The 20,132-nt window shown below is 40.7% G+C and overlaps 1 non-coding gene across 1 annotated transcript; it reads right to left on the bottom strand.

Moving 5' to 3' along the window:
- Nucleotides 1-1,274: 1,274 nt before the first annotated feature.
- LOC112798443 (small nucleolar RNA R71) lies at nt 1,275-1,378 on the bottom strand. The gene has a single exon (XR_003200054.1). It is a non-coding gene; the product is annotated as a small nucleolar RNA R71 (small nucleolar RNA).
- Nucleotides 1,379-20,132: the final 18,754 nt, after the last annotated feature.

The raw sequence follows: 20,132 nt of genomic DNA on the forward strand, positions 1-20,132 counted from the left end.
TAAAATATTTTTCAAAAATCTTTTTCTTAATTTTATCTTTATTTTCGAAAATTATGCTAATAATTAATGTGATTGATTCAAAAATTTGAAGTTTGTTACTTTCTTGTTAAGAAAGGTTCAATCTTTAAATTCTAGAATCATATCTTTTAGTTTCTTGTTAGTCAAGTAATTAATTTTAATTTTAAAAATTAAATCTATCTTATCTTATCTTTTATATCATATCTTTTTCAAAATTTTATCTTTTTCAAAAATTTGATTTTAAAATATCTTTTCTAACTTCTTATCTTCTTATCTTTTCAAATTTGATTTTCAAATCTTTTTCAACTAACTATTTGACTTTTTTTTTGTTTCTTATCTTTTTCAAAACCACCTAACAACTTTTCTCTCTCTAATTTTCGAAAATATCTCATCCCTTTTTCAAAATTCTTTTTAAATTATCTAATTGTTTTAAATTTTAATTTTAATTCTATCTCATCTTTAATTTTCGAAACTCATTAACTCCTTTTCAAAATTAATTTTCGAATTCTCTCTCTAATCTTCTTCTATTTATTTGTTTATTTACTAACACTTCTCTTCACCTCTTCTCATCTCAAATCACTGGCCCTATCCTTACCCTTGTGTTTGGATTATTCCTTCTTCTTAATCCTTATCCCCTTTCTTCTTCTACTAATAATAAGGATCCTCTTTACTGTGACATAGAGGATTTCTCTTCCTTTTCTTTTTCTCTTCTCTTTCATATGAGCAGGAACAAGAAAAAAGGCACTCTTGTTGAAGCTGATCCTGAACCTGAAAGAACTCTGAAGAGGAAACTAAGAGAAGCTAAATTACAACAATCCAGAGGCAACCTTTCTGAAATTTTCGAACAAGAGAAGGAGATGGCAGCCGTGCCCAACAACAATAATGTAAGGAGGATGCTTGATGATTTTACTAAACCCACATCCAAGTTTGATGAAAGAAGCATCTCAATTCTTGCCATTGGAGCAAACAATTTTGAGCTGAAACCTCAATTAGTTGCTTTAATGCAACAGGACTGCAAGTTCCATGGACTTCTATCTGAAGATCCTTATCAGTTTTTAACTGAGTTCTTGCAGATTTGTGAGACTGTTAAGACTAATGGAGTAGATCCTGAAGTCTACAGGCTCATGCTTTTCCCTTTTGCTGTAAGAGACAAAGCTAGAGCATGGTTGGACTCTCAACCTAAAGATATCCTGGACTCCTGGGATAAGCTGGTCACGGCCTTCTTGGCTAAGTTCTTTCCTCCTCAAAAGCTGAGCAAGCTTAGAGTGGATGTTCAGACCTTCAGACAAAAAGATGGTGAATCCCTCTATGAAGCTTGGGAAAGATACAAGCAGATGACCAAAAGATGTCCTTCTGACATGTTTTCAGAATGGACCATGATAGATATATTCTATTATGGTCTATCTGAGTTCTCTAAGATGTCACTAGACCATTCTGCAGGTGGATCCATTCACCTAAAGAAAATGCCTGCAGAGGCTCAAGAACTTATTGACATGGTTGCAAATAACCAATTCATGTACACTTCTGAGAGAAATTTCGTGAATAATGGGACGCCTCAGAGGAAGAGAGTTCTTGAAATTGATGCTCTGAATGCCATATTGGCTCAGAACAAAGTGTTGACTCAGCAAGCCAACATGATTTCTCAAAGTCTGAATGGATGGCAAAATGCATCCAACAGTACTAAAGAGGCATCTTCTGAAGAAGAAGCTTATGATCTTGAGAACCCTGCAATGGCAGAGGTAAATTACATAGGTGAACCTTATGGAAACACCTATAATTCATCATGGAGAAATCATCCAAATTTCTCATGGAAGGATCAACAAAAGCCTCAACAAGGCTTTAATAATGGTGGAAGAAATAGGCTCAGCAATATCAAGCCTTATTCATCATCTTCTCAGCAACAGACAGAGAATTATGAACAGAATACCTCTAACTTAGCAAATTTAGTCTCTGATCTGTCTAAGGCCACTTTAAGTTTCATGAATGAAACAAGGTCCTCCATCAGAAATCTGGAGGCACAAGTGGGCCAGCTGAGTAAGATAATCACTGAATTTCCTCCTAGTACTCTCTCAAGTAATACTGAAGAGAATCCAAAAAGAGAGTGTAAGGCCATTGATATAATCAATATGGCCGAATGCAAGAAGGAGAGAGAAGATGCGAATCCCAATAAGGAAGATCTCATGGGACGTCTCTCAAGCAGGAAGGAGTTCCCTATTGAGGATCCAAAGGAATCTGAGGCTCATATAGAGACCATAGAGATTCCATTAAACCTCCTTCTGCCATTCATGAGCTCTGAAGACTATTCTTCCTCTGAAGAGGATGAAGATATAACTGGAGAGCAAGTTGCTCAATATCTAGGAGCCATCATGAAGCTAAATTGCCAAGTTATTTGGTAAGGAGAGGAAGCATGAAAAACTTCTTTTAGTACAGAGTCAAACAAAGCCCCCACAATCAAACTCTAAGTTTGGTGTTGGGAGGCCACAACAAAACTCTAAGTTTGGTGTTGGGAGTCCACAACATTGACTTGATCACCTGTGAGGCTCCATGAGAGCCCACTGTCAAGCTAGTGACATTAAAGGAGCGCTTATTGGGAGGCAAGCAAATTTTTATTTATCTAATTTTATTTTTTATTTTTTTATTTTTTTGTTCTTTTGTGTTTTATTAGGATCATGATCATGTGGAGTCACGAAAAAAATACTAAAATTAAAAACAGAATAAAAAACAACAGAAGAAAAAGCACACCCTGGAGGAAGGACTTACTGGCGTTTAAACGCCAGTAAGGAGCATCTGGCTGGCGTTCAACGCTAGAACAGAGCATGGATCTGGCGTTGAACGCCAGAAACAAGCAACATCCCGGTATTTAAATGCCAGGAATGCACCCTGAGGAGAGCTGGCGCTGAACGCCAGAAACATGCTGCACATGGGCGTTGAACGCCCAGAACATGCATCACTTTGGCTTTTAAACACCAGAATTGCATGGAAAGGCATTTTACATGCCTCATCGGTGCAGGGATGTAAATCCTTGACACCTCAGGATCTGTGGACCTCACAGGATCCCCACCTACCTCACCCTCTCTCTCTCTCTCCATTCATGGTCATCCCTTCTGTTTTTCATTCACCACTCACATCCATCCATATCTTCCCCACCCAATCCCACCCATATGGCCGACACATACACAACTCTCCCTCTCCTCCATATCTTCTTCTCCTTCCATTCTTTCTTCTTTGCTCGAGGGCGAGCAACATTCTAAGTTTGGTGTGGTAAAAGCATAGCTTTTTTGTTTTTCCATAACCATTGATGGCACCTAAGGCCATAGAAACCTCAAAAAAAAAAGAGAAAAGGGAAGACAAAAAAATTTTTCCACCTCCGAGTCATGGGAGATGGAGAGATTCATCTCAAGGATCCATAGCTCAGTAGAAGAGCATTTGACTGCATATCAAGAGAGCATGAGGAATTCTCTCATCAAGAAATTCTTGAGATACCTCAGGGGATACATTTTTCTCCACACAACTATTGGGAGCAACTAAGGATAAGAACACCAAAATCACTAGGGATCAAGCAACAGAAGTAAGGAAGAGACATAAAGGAGCTCAAAAAGTACCATTAGTCCTTCAAAAAGGCGCCATCCTCACTAATGTGGACTCATTCCTTAACTTCCTTGTTCTTATCTCTATTTTTCGATTTTTATGCTCTATGTGTGTTTATGTTTTGTGTCTTTATTACATGATCATTAGTATTTAGTAACTATGTCTTAAAGCTATGAATAATTCCATGAATCCTTCACCTTTCTTAAATGAAAAATGTTTCTAAATCAAAAGAACAAGAAGTACATAAGTTTTGAATTTATCTTTGAATTTGGTTTAATTATATTGATGTGGTGACCATACTTTTTGTTTTCTGAATGAATGCTTGAACAGTGCATATTTTTTATCTTGTTGTTTATGAATGTTAAAATTGTTGGCTCTTGAAAGAATGATGAACAAAGAGAAATGCTATTGATAATTTGAAAAATCATGAAATTGATTCTTGAAGCAAGAAAAAGCAGTGAATAGCAAAAGCTTGCGAAAAAAAAAGTTGCAAAAAAAAAAGAAAAAAAAGAAAAAGCAAGCAGAAAAAGCCAATAGCCCTTAAAACCAAAAGGCAAGGGTAAAAAGAATCCAAAGCTTTGAGCATCAGTGGATAGGAGGGCCCAAGAAAATAAAATCCAGGCCTAAGCGGCTAAATCAAGTTGTCCCTAACCATGTGCTTGTGGCATGCAGGTCCAAGTGAAAAGCTTGAGACTTAGTGGTTAAAGTCGTGATCCAAAGCAGAAAGAGTGTGATTAAGAGCTCTGGACACCTCTAACTGGGGACTTTAGCAAAGCTGAGTCACAATCTGAAAAGGTTCACCCAGTTATGTGTCTGTGGCATTTATGTATCCGGTGGTAATACTGGAAAACAAAGTGCTTAGGGCCACGGCCAAGACTCATAAAAGTAGCTGTGTTCAAGAATCAACATACTTAACTAGGAGAATCAATAATACTATCCAAAATTCTAAGTTCCTAGAGAAGCCAATCATTCTAAACTTCAAAGGAAAAAGTGAGATGCCAAAACTGTTCAGAAGCAAAAAGCTACAAGTCCCGCTCATCTAATTAGAATTAATATTCATTGATATTTTGGGATTTATAGTATATTCACTTCTTTTTATCCTAATTGATTTTCAGTTGCTTGGGGACAAGCAACAATTTAAGTTTGGTGTTGTGATGAGCGGATAATTTATACGCTTTTTGGCATTGTTTTTAGGTAGTTTTTAGATGATCTAGTTACTTTTAGGGATATTTTCATTAGTTTTTATGCTAAATTCACATTTCTGGACATTACTATGAGTTTGTGTATTTTTCTGTGATTTCAGGTATTTTCTAGCTGAAATTGAGGGACCTGAGCAAAACTCTGATAGGAGGCTGACAAAGGACTGCTGATGTTGTTGGAATCTGACCTCCCTGCACTCGAAATGGATTTTCTGGAGCTAAAGAACTCCAAATGATGCGCTCTCAACGGCGATAGAAAGTAGACATCTAGAGCTTTCCAGAAATATATAATAGTCCATACTTTATTCGTGATTAGACAACGTAAACTGGCGCTCAACGCCAGTTCCATGCTGCATTCTGCAGTCAAACGCCAGAAACACGTCACGAACCAGAGTTGAACGCCCAAAACACGTTACAACTTGGCGTTCAACTCCAAGAGAAGCCTCAGCTCGTGGATAGATCATGCTCAGCCCAAGCACACACCAAGTGGGCCCCGGAAGTGGATTTATGCATCAATTACTTACTTTTGTAAACCCTAGTAGCTAGTCTAGTATAAATAGGATAGTTTACTATTGTATTAGACATCTGATGAGCGGATAATTTATACGCTTTTTGGCATTGTTTTTAGTATGTTTTCAGTATGATCGAGTTAGTTTTTAGTATATTTTTATTAGTTTTTAGTTAAAATTCACTTTTCTGGACTTTACTATGAGTTTGTGTATTTTTCTGTGATTTCAGGTATTTTCTGGCTGAAATTGAGGGTCCTGAGCAAAAATCTGATTCGGAGACTGAAAAGGACTGCAGATGCTGTTGGATTCTGACCTCCCTGCACTCGAAGTGGATTTTCTGGAGCTACAGAAGCCCAATTGGCGCGCTCTCAACGGCATTGGAAAGTAGACATCCTGGGCTTTCCAGCAATGTATAATAGTCCATACTTTGCCCAAGATTTGATGGCCCAAACCGGCGTGGCAAATCAGCCTCAGAATTTCCAGCGTTTAACGCTGGAACTGGCATAAAACTTGGAGTTAAACGCCCAAACTGGCATGAAAGCTGGCGTTTAACTCCAGAAAAAGTCTCTACACATGAAAGCTTCAATGCTCAGCCCAAGCACACACTAAGTGGACCCAGAAGTGGATTTTTACGTCATTTACTCATTTCTGTATACCCTAGGTTACTAGCTTACTATTAATAGGATCTTTTGACATTGTATCTGCACCTCATGACACTTTACATGTTTCTCTGTGTACCTTTTACATCATGAGTCTCTAAACCCCATGGTTGGGGGTGAGGAGCTCTGCTGTGTCTTGATGGATTAATGCAATTACTACTGTTTTTCATTCAATCATGCTTACTTCTATTCTAAGATATCACTTGTTCTTAACCCGGATGAATGTGATGATCCGTGACACTCATCATATTCTCAACTATGAATGTGTGCCTGACAACCACCTCCGTTCTATCTTAGATTGAGTAGATATCTCTTGGATTCTTTAATCGGAATCTTCGTGGTATAAGCTAGAACTGATGGCGGCATTCAAGAGAATCCGGAAGGTCTAAACCTTGTCTGTGGTATTCTGAGTAGGATTCAATGATTGAATGACTATGATGAGCTTCAAACTCCAGAGGGCGGGGCGTTAGTGACAGACGCAAAAGAATCACTGGATTCTATTCCGGCCTGATTGAGAACCGACAGATGGATAGCCGTGCCATGACAGGGTGTGTTGAACATTTCCACTGAGAGGATGGGAGGTAGCCACTGACAACGGTGAAACCCTTGCATACAGCTTGCCATGGAAGGAGCCTTGCGTGCTTGAAGAAGAAGACAGTAGGAAAGCAGAGATTCAGAAGATGGAGCATCTCCAAAACCTCAACCTATTCCCCATTACTGCAAAACAAGTACTTATTTCATGTTCTTTTACTTTTCACAATCAACCCTGATAATTATTGATATCCTGACTAAGATTTACAAGATAACCATAGCTTGCTTCAAGCCGACAATCTCCGTGGGATCGACCCTTACTCACGTAAGGTATTACTTGGACGACCCAGTGCACTTGCTGGTTAGTTGTGCGGGGTTGCAAAAGTGTGATTGCAATTTCGTGCACCAAGTTTTTGGCGCCGTTGCCGGAGATTGTTCGAGTTTGGACAACTGACGGCTTATCTTGTTGCTTAGATTAGGACTATTTTATTTTTGTTGGTTTAGAGTCTTTTAGTTGAGTCTAGTTTCATATTTTAAGTTTGGTGTCAATTGCATGCTTTTGATTTTCTTTTAATTTTCGAATTTGCATGTCTCTAGTCCCTTTTTGATCCGTAAAAATTCTAAGTTTGGTGTCCTCTTTGTGTTTTTCCCTTAAAATTTTCAAAAAATTAGTGTTTGATTTTCTAAAAATTTTAAATTTGGTGTCATTTTGTTGTTTTTCTCTTTCCTCATTTCAAAAATCAAATCTTTTTCATAAAAATTTTTCAATCATATCTTTCTAATTGCTAATCTCAAAATCTTTTTAATTAACTAATTGATTCAGTTTTCAATTTGTTTTGATTTTATTTTCTTTTAATTTTCGAATTTTTTATTTTTTTTATTTTACTTTATTTTCCTTTTGTTTTTATTTTATTTTTCGGTTAATTCAAAAAAAAAAATTATTATCTACTTGCAATCCATATCATTTCCCTTTATCCATCATGGACCTAAGTGGGATTGATCAGTCCAGAAGGACTCTGGGGTCATATGCTAACCCCATTACAGCTGCATATGGGAGTAGCATCTGTACACCTCCCATCAAAGCAAGCAGCTTTGAGCTAAACCCTCAACTCATTATCATAGTGCAGCAAAATTGCCAGTATTTTGGTCTTCCACAGGAAGAGCCTACTGAGTTTCTGGCACAGTTCTTACAAATTGCTGACACAGTACATGATAAAGAGGTGGATCAGGATGTCTACAGACTATTACTGTTTCCATTTGCTGTAAAAGATCAAGCTAAGAGGTGGTTGAATAACCAACCTACAGCAAGCATAAAGACATGGAAACAGTTATCAGACAAATTCCTGAATCACTTTTACCCTCCAAAGAGGATGACACAGCTAAGGCTGGACATCCAAGGCTTTAAACAAGAGGATAATGAATCCCTTTATAATGCCTGGGAGAGGTATAGAGGTATGCTAAGAAAATGCCCCTCTGAAATGTTTTCTGAGTGGGTGCAGTTAGACATCTTCTACTATGGGCTTACAGAAAAAGCTCAGATGTCTTTAGACCACTCAGCTGGTGGATCTATACACATGAGGAAGACAATTGAAGAGGCTCAAGAGCTCATAGACACTGTTGCTAGAAACCAATATTTGTACTCTAGCAATGAGTTCTCCCCAAAAGAGGAAGTCAGGGCAATAGCCACTGATCCTAATCCTCAAGAACAGATGATTGAGCTTAGTCAACAATTGCTCCTGATGACAGAACAGTTAGCAGAATTTAAAGAGATGCTCCATGAAACTAAAGTTGCTAACAAGAACATAGAACTGCAGTTGAATCAAGCAAAACAGCAAATAACTAAACAGATAACAGAGGAATGTCAAGCAGTTCAACTGAGGAGTGGGAAAACACTGAATAACACTGCTCAAAAGAGCAAAAAGCCAAATAAGGAACAATTGGCAGAGGATAACCAAACCACTGTTCAAAATCCCTCTGAGGACAGTAAGAGCCCAGAGAGAAACACTTTTGGCGTTCAAACGCCAGAAAAGGGGGGAAAGCTGGCGTTAAACGCCCATTCCCTGCCCAGTTCTGGCGTTCAAACGCCAGAAAAGGGGGAAAAGTTGGCGTTAAACGCCCATTTTCCACCCAATCCTGGCGTTCAGACGCCAAGGGAGGATCAGACACCTGAGAGTGCTGACAGTAATCCCCCTAACGAGGCTCCTTCAACCACTTCTGTAAGGACTAAACCTACAGCATCTAAGGTTGAAGAATATAAAGCCAAGATGCCTTATCCTCAAAAACTCCGCCAAGCGGAACAGGATAAGCAATTTGCCCGCTTTGCAGACTATCTAAGGACTCTTGAAATAAAGATTCCGTTTGCAGAGGCACTTGAGCAAATACCTTCTTATGCTAAGTTCATGAAAGAAATCTTAAGTCTTATAAAGGATTTTTCGAAAATTGCAAAACCTTTGAGTAACCTGCTAACTGCTGACACACCATTTGTGTTTGACACACAGTGTCTGCAGGCATTTGAGACCCTGAAAGCTAAGCTGATCACTGCACCAGTCATCTCTGCACCAGATTGGACATTGCCATTTGAACTAATGTGTGATGCCAGTGACCATGCCATTGGTGCAGTGTTGGGACAGAGGCATAACAAGCTTCTGCACGTCATTTATTATGCCAGCCGTGTTCTAAATGATGCACAGAAGAATTACACAACCACAGAAAAAGAATTACTTGTAGTGGTCTATGCCATTGACAAGTTTAGATCCTATCTAGTGGGATCAAAGGTGATTGTGTACACTGACCATGCTGCTCTTAAATACTTACTCACAAAGCAGGATTCAAAACCCAGGCTAATAAGATGGGTGTTGCTTCTGCAAGAGTTTGATATAGAAATAAGAGACAGAAAAGGGACAGAGAACCAGGTAGCTGATCATCTGTCCCGAATAGAACCAGTAGCTGGGGCGTCCCTCCCTTCTACTGAGATTTCTGAGACTTTCCCAGATGAGCAACTCTTTGCCATTCAGGAAGCTCCATGGTTTGCAGATATTGCAAACTATAAAGCTGTGAGGTTCATACCCCAGGAGTACAGCAGAGTGCAAAGAAAGAAATTAATTTCAGATGCCAAGTACTACCTATGGGATGAGCCATATCTCTTTAAGAGATGTGCAGACGGAATGATCCACAGATGTGTACCCAGAGAAGAAGCACAAAGGATCCTATGGCATTGCCATGGATCACAGTATGGAGGACATTTTGGAAGTGAGCGAACAGCCACTAAAGTCCTCCAATGTGGCTTCTACTGGCCTACTCTCTATAAAGATTCCCGAGAGTTTGTGCGTAACTGTGACAGCTGCCAAAGAGCTGGTAACTTGCCTCACGGATATGCCATGCCTCAACAAGGGATATTAGAGATAGAATTGTTTGATGTATGGGGAATTGACTTCATGGGGCCATTCCCACCATCATACTCAAACACTTACATTCTGGTGGCAGTGGACTATGTATCTAAGTGGGTAGAAGCAATTGCTACACCCACTAATGATACCAAGACCGTGCTGAAATTCCTCCAGAAACACATCTTCAGCAGGTTTGGTGTTCCCAGAGTACTAATCAGTGACGGGGGCACTCATTTCTGCAATAGACAGCTATACTCTGCTATGGTCAGATATGGAATTAGCCACAAAGTGGCAACTCCGTATCATCCACAGACAAATGGGCAAGCTGAAGTCTCTAACAGAGAGCTAAAAAGAATCCTAGAACGGACTGTGATAGCCCGAAGAAAGGATTGGGCAAAGAGTTTAGATGATGCTCTGTGGGCAAACAGAACAGCATTCAAGACTCCTATAGGAACCTCTCCATACCAATTGGTGTATGGGAAGGCCTGTCATCTGCCCGTGGAACTGGAACATAAAGCCTACTGGGCAACCAGATTCCTAAACATGGATGCTCAGTTAGCTGGTGAAAAAAGATTGCTCCAGCTAAATGAGCTAGAGGAGTTCAGACTCAATGCCTTTGAAAATGCAAAGATTTATAAGGAAAAGGCAAAGAAGTGGCATGACAAGAAGTTGTCAACCAGAGTCTTTGAGCCAGGACAAAAAGTTCTGCTCTTCAACTCTAGGCTCAGATTGTTTCCAGGAAAACTTAAATCCCGGTGGAGGGGTCCGTATGTGATTACAGGAGTGTCACCATATGGATATGTTGAGCTTCAGGATATTGATTCTGACAAAAAGTTCATTGTTAATGGACAGAGAATCAAGCACTATCTTGAAGGCAATTTTGAGCAGGAATGCTCAAAACTGAGACTTGAGTGATTCTCAGTAAAGGTCCAGCTAAAAGACAGTAAAGAAGCGCTTGCTGGGAGGCAACCCAGTCATTAGCAGGTTATATGTTTTGTTTTTACAAAGGCAAGTATCAAAAATGAAGGAATTCACAGAGTTACAGAAGGATTCAGTGCAAAAAGCAGAGAAAAAGAGCTTATTGGCGAAAAAACGCCAGTAAGGGGTACTTTGGGCATTAAACGCCAGAATGGGCACCATTCTGGGCGTTTAACGCCAGTAAAGGTACCATTTTGGGCGTTAAATGCCAGAATGGGCACCATTCTGGGCGTTTCACGCCAGGTGTGCAGCATCCTGGGCGTTTAGAAAAACGCCCAGTGATAAAGGAATTCTGGCGTTTAACGCCAGCCAGGGCACCTGGCTGGGCGTTAAACGCCCACAATGGGCAACAAATGGGCGTTAAACGCCAGAATGGGTGCCATTCTGGGCGTTTAACGCCAGAAAGGTGGGGGACCAAGATTTTGCTTTCTGATCAAATTTTTTTCAAACTTTCCTCTTCTTACCCATACTTTTCTACATAAACACAATTCAACCTTTCATCATTCACTTTCAAATCTTCAAAAATCAAAATCATTCTTCAAATCTCTCTCAAATCAATCCCAAATCTTGTTCAAAAACTCACCCTTCTCTCAAATTCTCTCCATATCTTCTCAAATCTCCTTTCAATTTTTTCGAAATCTCCCCCCCCTTTATAAAAACATGTTCGGCCTCTTCATTCCCCCACACCATTCGAATTTGCTCTTCTCCTCTCTCTCTTTTTTTTCCTTTCTTTTGCTTGAGGACAAGCAAACCTCTAAGTTTCGTGTGCTTTTCCGTGATCACTAAGCCAAGATTCATCAAGATCATGGCTCCTAAGGGAAAACAAACCAATTTAAGAGGAAAGAAAGAGAATAATCCAAAGAATCTTTGGAATCAAGAGAAGTTCTTAACCAAAGAACATGAAGACCATTATCACAAAATAATGAGTCTGAGGTCAGTGATCCCGGAAGTTAAATTTGATCTGAAAGAAGATGAATATCCGGGGATCCAAGAGCAAATTCGAAACAGAGGATGGGAAGTTCTAACCAATCCTGAAATAAAGGTTGGAAGGAATATGGTTCAGGAATTCTACTCAAATCTGTGGCTAACAGATAAAGGGTTGGATCAAGTTCTAGAGGACATATGCCTCCCTGGAACTAAGTGGATAACCAATTCAAAGGGTGTCCTAAACCAACTCAAGAGGGGAGACCTCAAACCAATTGCAAGAGGTTGGCTAGACTTTATTGGGCGTTCCATATTGCCCACTAGCAACCGTTCTGAGGTCACTATCAAGAGAGCAGTGATGATTCATTGCATTATGCTTGGAAAAAAAGTGGAGGTTCATCATGTGATTGCTTGTGAGATTTACACAATTGCAAACAAGAATTCCACTGAAGCCAAACTAGCTTACCCAAGCTTGATCTCCTTGCTCTGTAAAGAGGCTGGGGTAAAGATGGGAGTAGATGAATTCATACCCATTGAACATCCAATCACCAAGAAGTCAATGGAAGGACAAATGCAAGACAACTCTATCAAAAGGAGGGCGCATGAGTTCCTCCCTGAATTTCCTGAAATTGGCTACTGGGCCAGCCTAGAAGCATCTATCACCAAGTTGCAAGAGACTATGGAGCAACTTAAGGAAGAACAACAGAATCAGAACTGCATGCTCTGCAAATTGCTGAAGGAACAAGAGAAGCAGGGGCGTGAACTTCAAGAACTGAAGCGCCAAAAATTCTCCTCTCAATTTGAGGGAGCATCCACTTCTCAAAATTAAGGTTGTTGAGTCCTAACTCTGTGAAAAACCTCTATCATTAGGAGCCTATTTAAATTTTTTGTTTTCTATTTTTATTTTCTAGTCTCATCTTATATCTATTTTTGAGTCTTGTTCTTAATTCATAATTAATAAAATTTAAAATTCATGTCTTAAAGCTATGAATGTCTTATGAATCCATCACCTCTCTTAAATGAAAAAATGCTTTAATCACAAAAGAACAAGAAGTACAGGATTTTGAAATTTATCCTTGAAACTAGTTGAATTAGTTTGATGTGGTGATAATACTTTTTGTTTTCTGAATGAATGCTTGAACAGTGCATATGTCTTTTGAATTTGTTGTTTTGAGAATGTTAAAATTGTTGGCTCTTGAAAGAATGAGGGAAAAAGAGAACTGTTATTGAGGATCTAAAAAAATTCATCAGATTGATTCTTGAAGCAAGAAAAAGCAGTGAATACAAAAAAAAATTTCGAAAAAAAGAGAGAAAGAAAAAGAAAGAGAAAGAAAAAGAAAGAAATAAAGTTGTGATCCAAGGCAAAAAGAGTGTGCTTAAGAACCCTGGACACCTCTAATTGGGGACTCTAGCAAAGCTGAGTCACAATCTGAAAAGGTTCACCCAATTATGTGTCTGTGGCATGTATGTATCCGGTGGAAATACTGGAAGACAGAGTGCTTTGGGCCACAGCCAAGACTCATACACTAGCTATGATCAAGAATCATTATACTTAACTAGGAGAATCAATAACACTATCTGAGTTCTGAGTTCCTATAGATGCCAATCATTCTGAACTTCAAAGGATAAAGTGAGATGCCAAAACTGTTCTGAAGCAAAAAGCTACTAGTCCCGCTCATCTAGTTGGAGCTAAGTTTCCTTGATATTTTGGAGTCTATAGTATATTCTCTTCTTTTTATCCTACTTTGATTTTCAGTTGCTTGGGGACAAGCAACAATTTAAGTTTGGTGTTGTGATGAGCGGATAATTTATACGCTTTTTGGCATTGTTTTTAGTATGTTTTTAGTATGATCGAGTTAGTTTTTAGTATATTTTTATTAGTTTTTAGTTAAAATTCACTTTTCTGGACTTTACTATGAGTTTGTGTAATTTTCTGTGATTTCAGGTATTTTCTGGCTGAAATTGAGGGTCCTGAGCAAAAATCTGATTCGGAGACTGAAAAGGACTGCAGATGCTGTTGGATTCTGACCTCCCTGCACTCGAAGTGGATTTTCTGGAGCTACAGAAGCCCAATTGGCGCTCTCTCAACGGCATTGGAAAGTAGACATCCTGGGCTTTCCAGCAATGTATAATAGTCCATACTTTGCCCAAGATTTGATGGCCCAAACCGGCGTGGCAAATCAGCCTCAGAATTTCCAGCGTTTAACGCTGGAACTGGCATAAAACTTGGAGTTAAACGCCCAAACTGGCATGAAAGCTGGCGTTTAACTCCAGAAAAAGTCTCTACACATGAAAGCTTCAATGCTCAGCCCAAGCACACACTAAGTGGACCCAGAAGTGGATTTTTACGTCATTTACTCATTTCTGTATACCCTAGGTTACTAGCTTACTATTAATAGGATCTTTTGACATTGTATCTGCACCTCATGACACTTTACACGTTTCTCTGTGTACCTTTTACAGCATGAGTCTCTAAACCCCATGGTTGGGGGTGAGGAGCTCTGCTGTGTCTTGATGGATTAATGCAATTACTACTGTTTTTCATTCAATCATGCGTGCTTCTATTCTAAGATATCACTTGTTCTTAACCCGGATGAATGTGATGATCCGTGACACTCATCATATTCTCAACTATGAACGTGTGCCTGACAACCACCTCCGTTCTATCTTAGATTGAGTAGATATCTCTTGGATTCTTTAATCGGAATCTTCGTGGTATAAGCTAGAACTGATGGCGGCATTCAAGAGAATCCGGAAGGTCTAAACCTTGTCTGTGGTATTCTGAGTAGGATTCAATGATTGAATGACTGTGATGAGCTTCAAACTCCTGAGGGCGGGGCGTTAGTGACAGACGCAAAAGAATCACTAGATTCTATTCCGGCCTGATTGAGAACCGACAGATGGATAGCCGTGCCGTGACAGGGTGCGTTGAACATTTTCACTGAGAGGATGGGAGGTAGCCACTGACAACGGTGAAACCCTTACATACAGCTTGCCATGGAAGGAGCCTTGCGTGCTTGAAGAAGAAGACAGTAGGAAAGCAGAGATTCAGAAGATGGAGCATCTCCAAAACCTCAACCTATTCCCCATTACTGCAAAACAAGTACTTATTTCATGTTCTTTTACTTTTCACAATCAACCCTGATAATTATTGATATCCTGACTAAGATTTACAAGATAACCATAGCTTGCTTCAAGCCGACAATCTCCGTGGGATCGACCCTTACTCACGTAAGGTATTACTTGGACGACCCATTGCACTTGCTGGTTAGTTGTGCGGGGTTGCAAAAGTGTGATTACAATTTCGTGCACCAACATCTTTGGTCTCAGTTTTACATTATTCATCCTAGGAGACTATCAATCACGTTTGGGGGCTGGCCATTCAGCCATGCCTGGACCTTCATCACTTATGTATTTTCAACGGTGGAGTTTCTACACACCATAGATTAAGGGTGTGGAGCTCTGCTGTACCTCAAGTTTCAATGCAAGTACTACTATTTTCTATTCAATTCGACTTATTCTTATTCTAAGATATTCGTTGCACTTCAACATGATGAATGTGATGATCCGTGGCACTCATCATCATTCTCACCTATGAACACGTGACTGACAACAACTTCCATTCTACCTTAGACCGGGCGCATATCCCTTGGATTCCTTAATCATAATCTTCGTGGTATAAGCTAGAATTGATGGCGGCATTCATGGGAATCCGGAAAGTCTAACCTTGTCTGTGGTATTCCGAGTAGGATTCTGTTCATACCCTGGGTCGAGCTGTCCGACCCGGGATGTTCGACAGACAAAGCGACCGACCTCTTCAGGTCAGGACAACCCGACCTCTTTCTTAAGAGCTCGGCCAAGTCACCAGGAAAGCCCAAAGAAGGGCCCAAATAGAGGAACACACCCCAAATCCTAAGGCGGCTTAAGCCTACAGAGAGAAGGGCGGTTCCCTTGAAGATAAGATGACCTCACTTAAAGATAAAGATAAAGATAAGATAACTAACTTATCTTATGCACAAAAGGTCACTCCTCACCATTATAAATACACTAGAGCACCCAGGTATAACTCATACTCTGATTCTACTCAATACCTGTTTAATACCCTTGCTAACTTAAGCATCGGAGTCCCTTGCAGGTACCCCCCACCCTTCGGTGACAAGAGATCAGCAGCATTCTCAATTCCACAAATCGGACACACCAGCTCCGGCCGCTATACACCTGCCAGACACGACGGTTCCGACCAGCACAGAAGATCTCGTCGAGATCGACCTACAGTTTCAGGTAACCCTCGGAACATTGGCGCCGTTGCCGGGGAACCTGGAAGTCATCCCATCACCATGGCGGACGACCATGACAACGACCACAATTCAGGTTTGGAAGATAGAACGCCGCACAAGAACATGGATGCTATACTCAAAGATACTCCGGAGCCCAATGGGGACAAAAATTCATCAAATCCAGGGGTGATAGAGGCGCTTCAAGATCGATTAAAGCAACTTGAGAAAGAGGCCCAACATCAACGCGAAAAAGAAGAGGATCTACGTCGGGAGATAAGGCGACGCCGAGAATTAGAAGATAAGCTTCTAAAACTCGAAGCCGATCTCAAAACTAAAGCTCATCGATCCCCTCCAGAGGACAGCCCTTGCAAAGATCAAGATCAATTCACCAGGGAAATTATGAAGACAAAAATCTCAAAGGACTTCAAACTTCCGGATATGACTCTGTATGACGGCACCTCGGACCCCAACCATCATCTCAGCAATTTCAGAAGTAGAATGTACCTCACTGACGCCTCAGATGCAGTTCGCTGCAAAGCCTTTCCAACAACTCTTACCAAAAACAGCCGTTAGATGGTTCGACAACCTACCTCTAAAGTCCATCTCGAGCTTCGACGACCTGGCCAAAAGGTTCTTGGCTAGATTTTCTATACAAAAAGACAAGGCTAAACACGCACCCAGCCTAGCCTACTAGGAATCAAGCAAGGAGATCGGGAGAGTTTTCGTAACTATATGGAAAGATTCAACAAAACATGCATGCAGGGGCGGAGCTAGATAAAATATTAGAGGGGGGCTAAAAATATTTATCCAATAAACTAAGACTAAAATAAAATTTTAAGGGGGGACTAAACTAAAATTTACATATAATTTACATGTAAAAAATTAAAATTAGGGGGGGCCATCGCCCCCCTTTCCCACCACCTAGCTTCGCCCCTGCATGCATGGACATACAAAGTCTACCAATAGAAGCTGCCATTATGGGCCTCATAAATGGCCTATGAGAAGGACCGTTTAGCCAATCTATATCAAAGAAGTACCCTGCATCTCTGGACGAAGTACAAGAATAGGCGCAGAAGTACATCAACATGGAGGAGAATTCTCGACTTGGGGAAGCTTCGAGGTTCGGTTTTTCCTAACGAGATAAAGATAAAGAATCCAAGAAAAAGGAAGATTGCTCCAGGGAGAAAATAAAAAAATATCATAACTACACCCCTCTCAGGGTATCCTTGGTAGATGTTTACAAAGAAGTCTACCATACGGAAAAAATACCCCAGCTCGGCCACTCAAAGGCAAAAGAGGAGGAGGGAATCAGAACGAATACTGTGAGTATCATCGAGTTCGAGGACATTCCACCAACGAATGCTTCGACTTGAAAGACGTCATAGAAAAATTAGTAAGAGAAGGAAAACTAGATCGGTTTTTGGCCAACCGGGACGAAGAGCCAAGAAAAAGAAGAAGGGATGAAGATGTCGGACGGTCTGAACGATCACCTCGCACACCAGAGAGACACATCCACGTGATACATGGCAGATTTGCGGGAGGAGGAATCTCCAAATCATCCCGCAAGCGACACCTCAAAGAAGTATACCATGTGGAAGGAAAGAAGGAGGCGCCAGACATCCCAGCAATCACGTTTACCAAAGAAGACGCATCTGGAATCATCTCGGGACATGACGACCACATGGTCATCACTATCATACTGGCAAACGCCAACCTCCACCGTACATCAATTGACCAAGGAAGCTCCGCCGACATCTTATTCAAAACTGCCTTCGACAAGCTCGACTTAGAAGAAAAAGAGCAAAGAGCATATCCGAACAGCCTGTTCGGGCTTGGGGATACCCCAGTACAACCACTGGGATACGTCTCGCTACATACAACCTTTGGAAAGGGGAACCAGTCCAGAACACTTAAGATAGACTACATCGTGGTCGACGTAAGCTCAGCCTACAATGCCTTAATAGGTCGGACGACGTTAAACCAACTCGGCGCAATAGTTTCAACTCCACATCTATGTATGAAATTCCCAACTGCAGAAGGGATAGCACAAAAAAAAGCATTCCCAAAAACCAAAGCACGCCAAGTAGAAATCATCAAAGACAGGAAACAACCAGAAGCAACAATAAAACCTTAGAAGGCCTCGATAGAAATGCCAAGAGAATGCATAAAAGAAAGACAGGAAAAACATGTTACAGTGACAAGCAAATACAAGACCACGAAAAGATTCAAACTTTCAAACATGCAAAATCAAAGCTTCACCTAAAAACTGAAGACGAAGCTACAAAAGAAGCAAGAAAGCTAGTACCAACCTGAAAGAGCGGCAAGCTTCAAAGAAATTGAAGATGGAAGACGAAATCTGGAAATGCCCTCTCACAAGAAAAAGAAAGAAAGCGAACAAGAGAAATGTCACAGGGAGAAACGCGAAACTGCAAAACTCCAGGCGAAAACAGAAGCTCCAGAAAAAAACACCAAGCAACGCCGCAACACAAGAAAGTAGAAGCGCAAACGTAAAATAGAGAGCGAAGGGAGCTGAGAAAAGAAGTTATGAAAAGGGCGAAGGAGAGAAACCGTTTCTGGGTTTTCAAAATCAAAGTAAAGAGCCAAAGGGAAACGGGGCAATTAATGCTAAAATTAATGAAAGCATTAAACCCTCGCACGTTCCCAAAGCACCGATATAAAAGCGCGCGCTTACATTCAAAAACTGCTACAAAGGAATCGACAAAGATGCTTGAGTTCGGCTTCACCAAAGAAGGACCGAAGTCAAGGACTCGACCTCAAAAAAGAAGACCGAGCTCAAGCAAGGGCACTGTTCATACCCTGGGTCGAGCTGTCCGACCCGGGATGTTCGACAGACAAAGCGACCGACCTCTTCAGGTCAGGACAACCCGACCTCTTTCTTAAGAGCTCGGCCAAGTCACCAGGAAAGCCCAAAGAAGGGCCCAAATAGAGGAACACGCCCCAAATCCTAAGGCGGCCCAAGCCTACAGAGAGAAGGGCGGTTCCTTTGAAGATAAGATTACCTCACTTAAAGATAAAGATAAAGATAAGATAACTAACTTATCTTATCCACAGAATGTCACTCCTCACCATTATAAATACACTAGAGCACCCAGGTATAACTCATACTCTGATTCTACTCAATACCTGTTTAATACCCTTGCTAACTTAAGCATCAGAGTCCCTTGCAGGTACCCCCCACCCTTCGGTGACAAGGGATCAGCAGCATTCTTAATTCCACAAATCGGACACACCAGCTCCGGCCGCTATACACCTGCCAGACACGACGGTTCCGACCAGCACAGAAGATCTCGTCCGAGATCGACCTACAGTTTCAGGTAACCCTCGAAACAGATTCCGGGATTGAATGACTGTGACGAGCTTCAAACTCGCGATTGCTGGGCGTGATGACAAACGCAAAAGAATCAAGGGATTCTATTCCAATATGATCGAGAACCGACAGATGATTAGCCGTGCTGTGACAGAGCATTTGGATCATTTTCACCGAGAGGATGGGATGTAGCCATTGACAATAGTGATGCCCTACATAGAGCTTGCCATAGAAAGGAGTGACAAAGATTGGATAAAAGCAATAGGAAAACAGAGATTCGGAAGGAACACAGCACCTCCATACACATATCTGAAATTCCCACCATTGGATTACATGAGTAACTTTATCTTTATTTTCTATTTAATTTATTATTATTATTCGAAAAACCAATAATCTCTTAAATTAGTTAAATCCACGTGATTGGGATTTACAAGATGACCATAGCTTGCTTCATACCAACAATCTCTGTGGGATCGACCCTTACTCACGTAAGGTATTACTTGGATGACCTAGTACACTTGCTGGTTAGTTGTGCGGAGTTGTGACAAAGTGTGATTCATGTTTGAGAGCACCAAGTCTTTGGAGTTAATGTTGATGATCACAATTTCGTCCACCAGAATGCACCGAGGACGGTGCAAACTTTTAAGTGTGGGGAGGTTGTCCGACCAGTCGACGTTTTGGGTGACAAGTTTCTAACCCCAACACTTTTATATTTCATTTTTAGGTCCTTTAGGA

Source organism: Arachis hypogaea, chromosome 4 (genome assembly GCF_003086295.3).
Source record: "Arachis hypogaea cultivar Tifrunner chromosome 4, arahy.Tifrunner.gnm2.J5K5, whole genome shotgun sequence".
Classification (NCBI taxonomy): domain Eukaryota; kingdom Viridiplantae; phylum Streptophyta; class Magnoliopsida; order Fabales; family Fabaceae; genus Arachis; species Arachis hypogaea.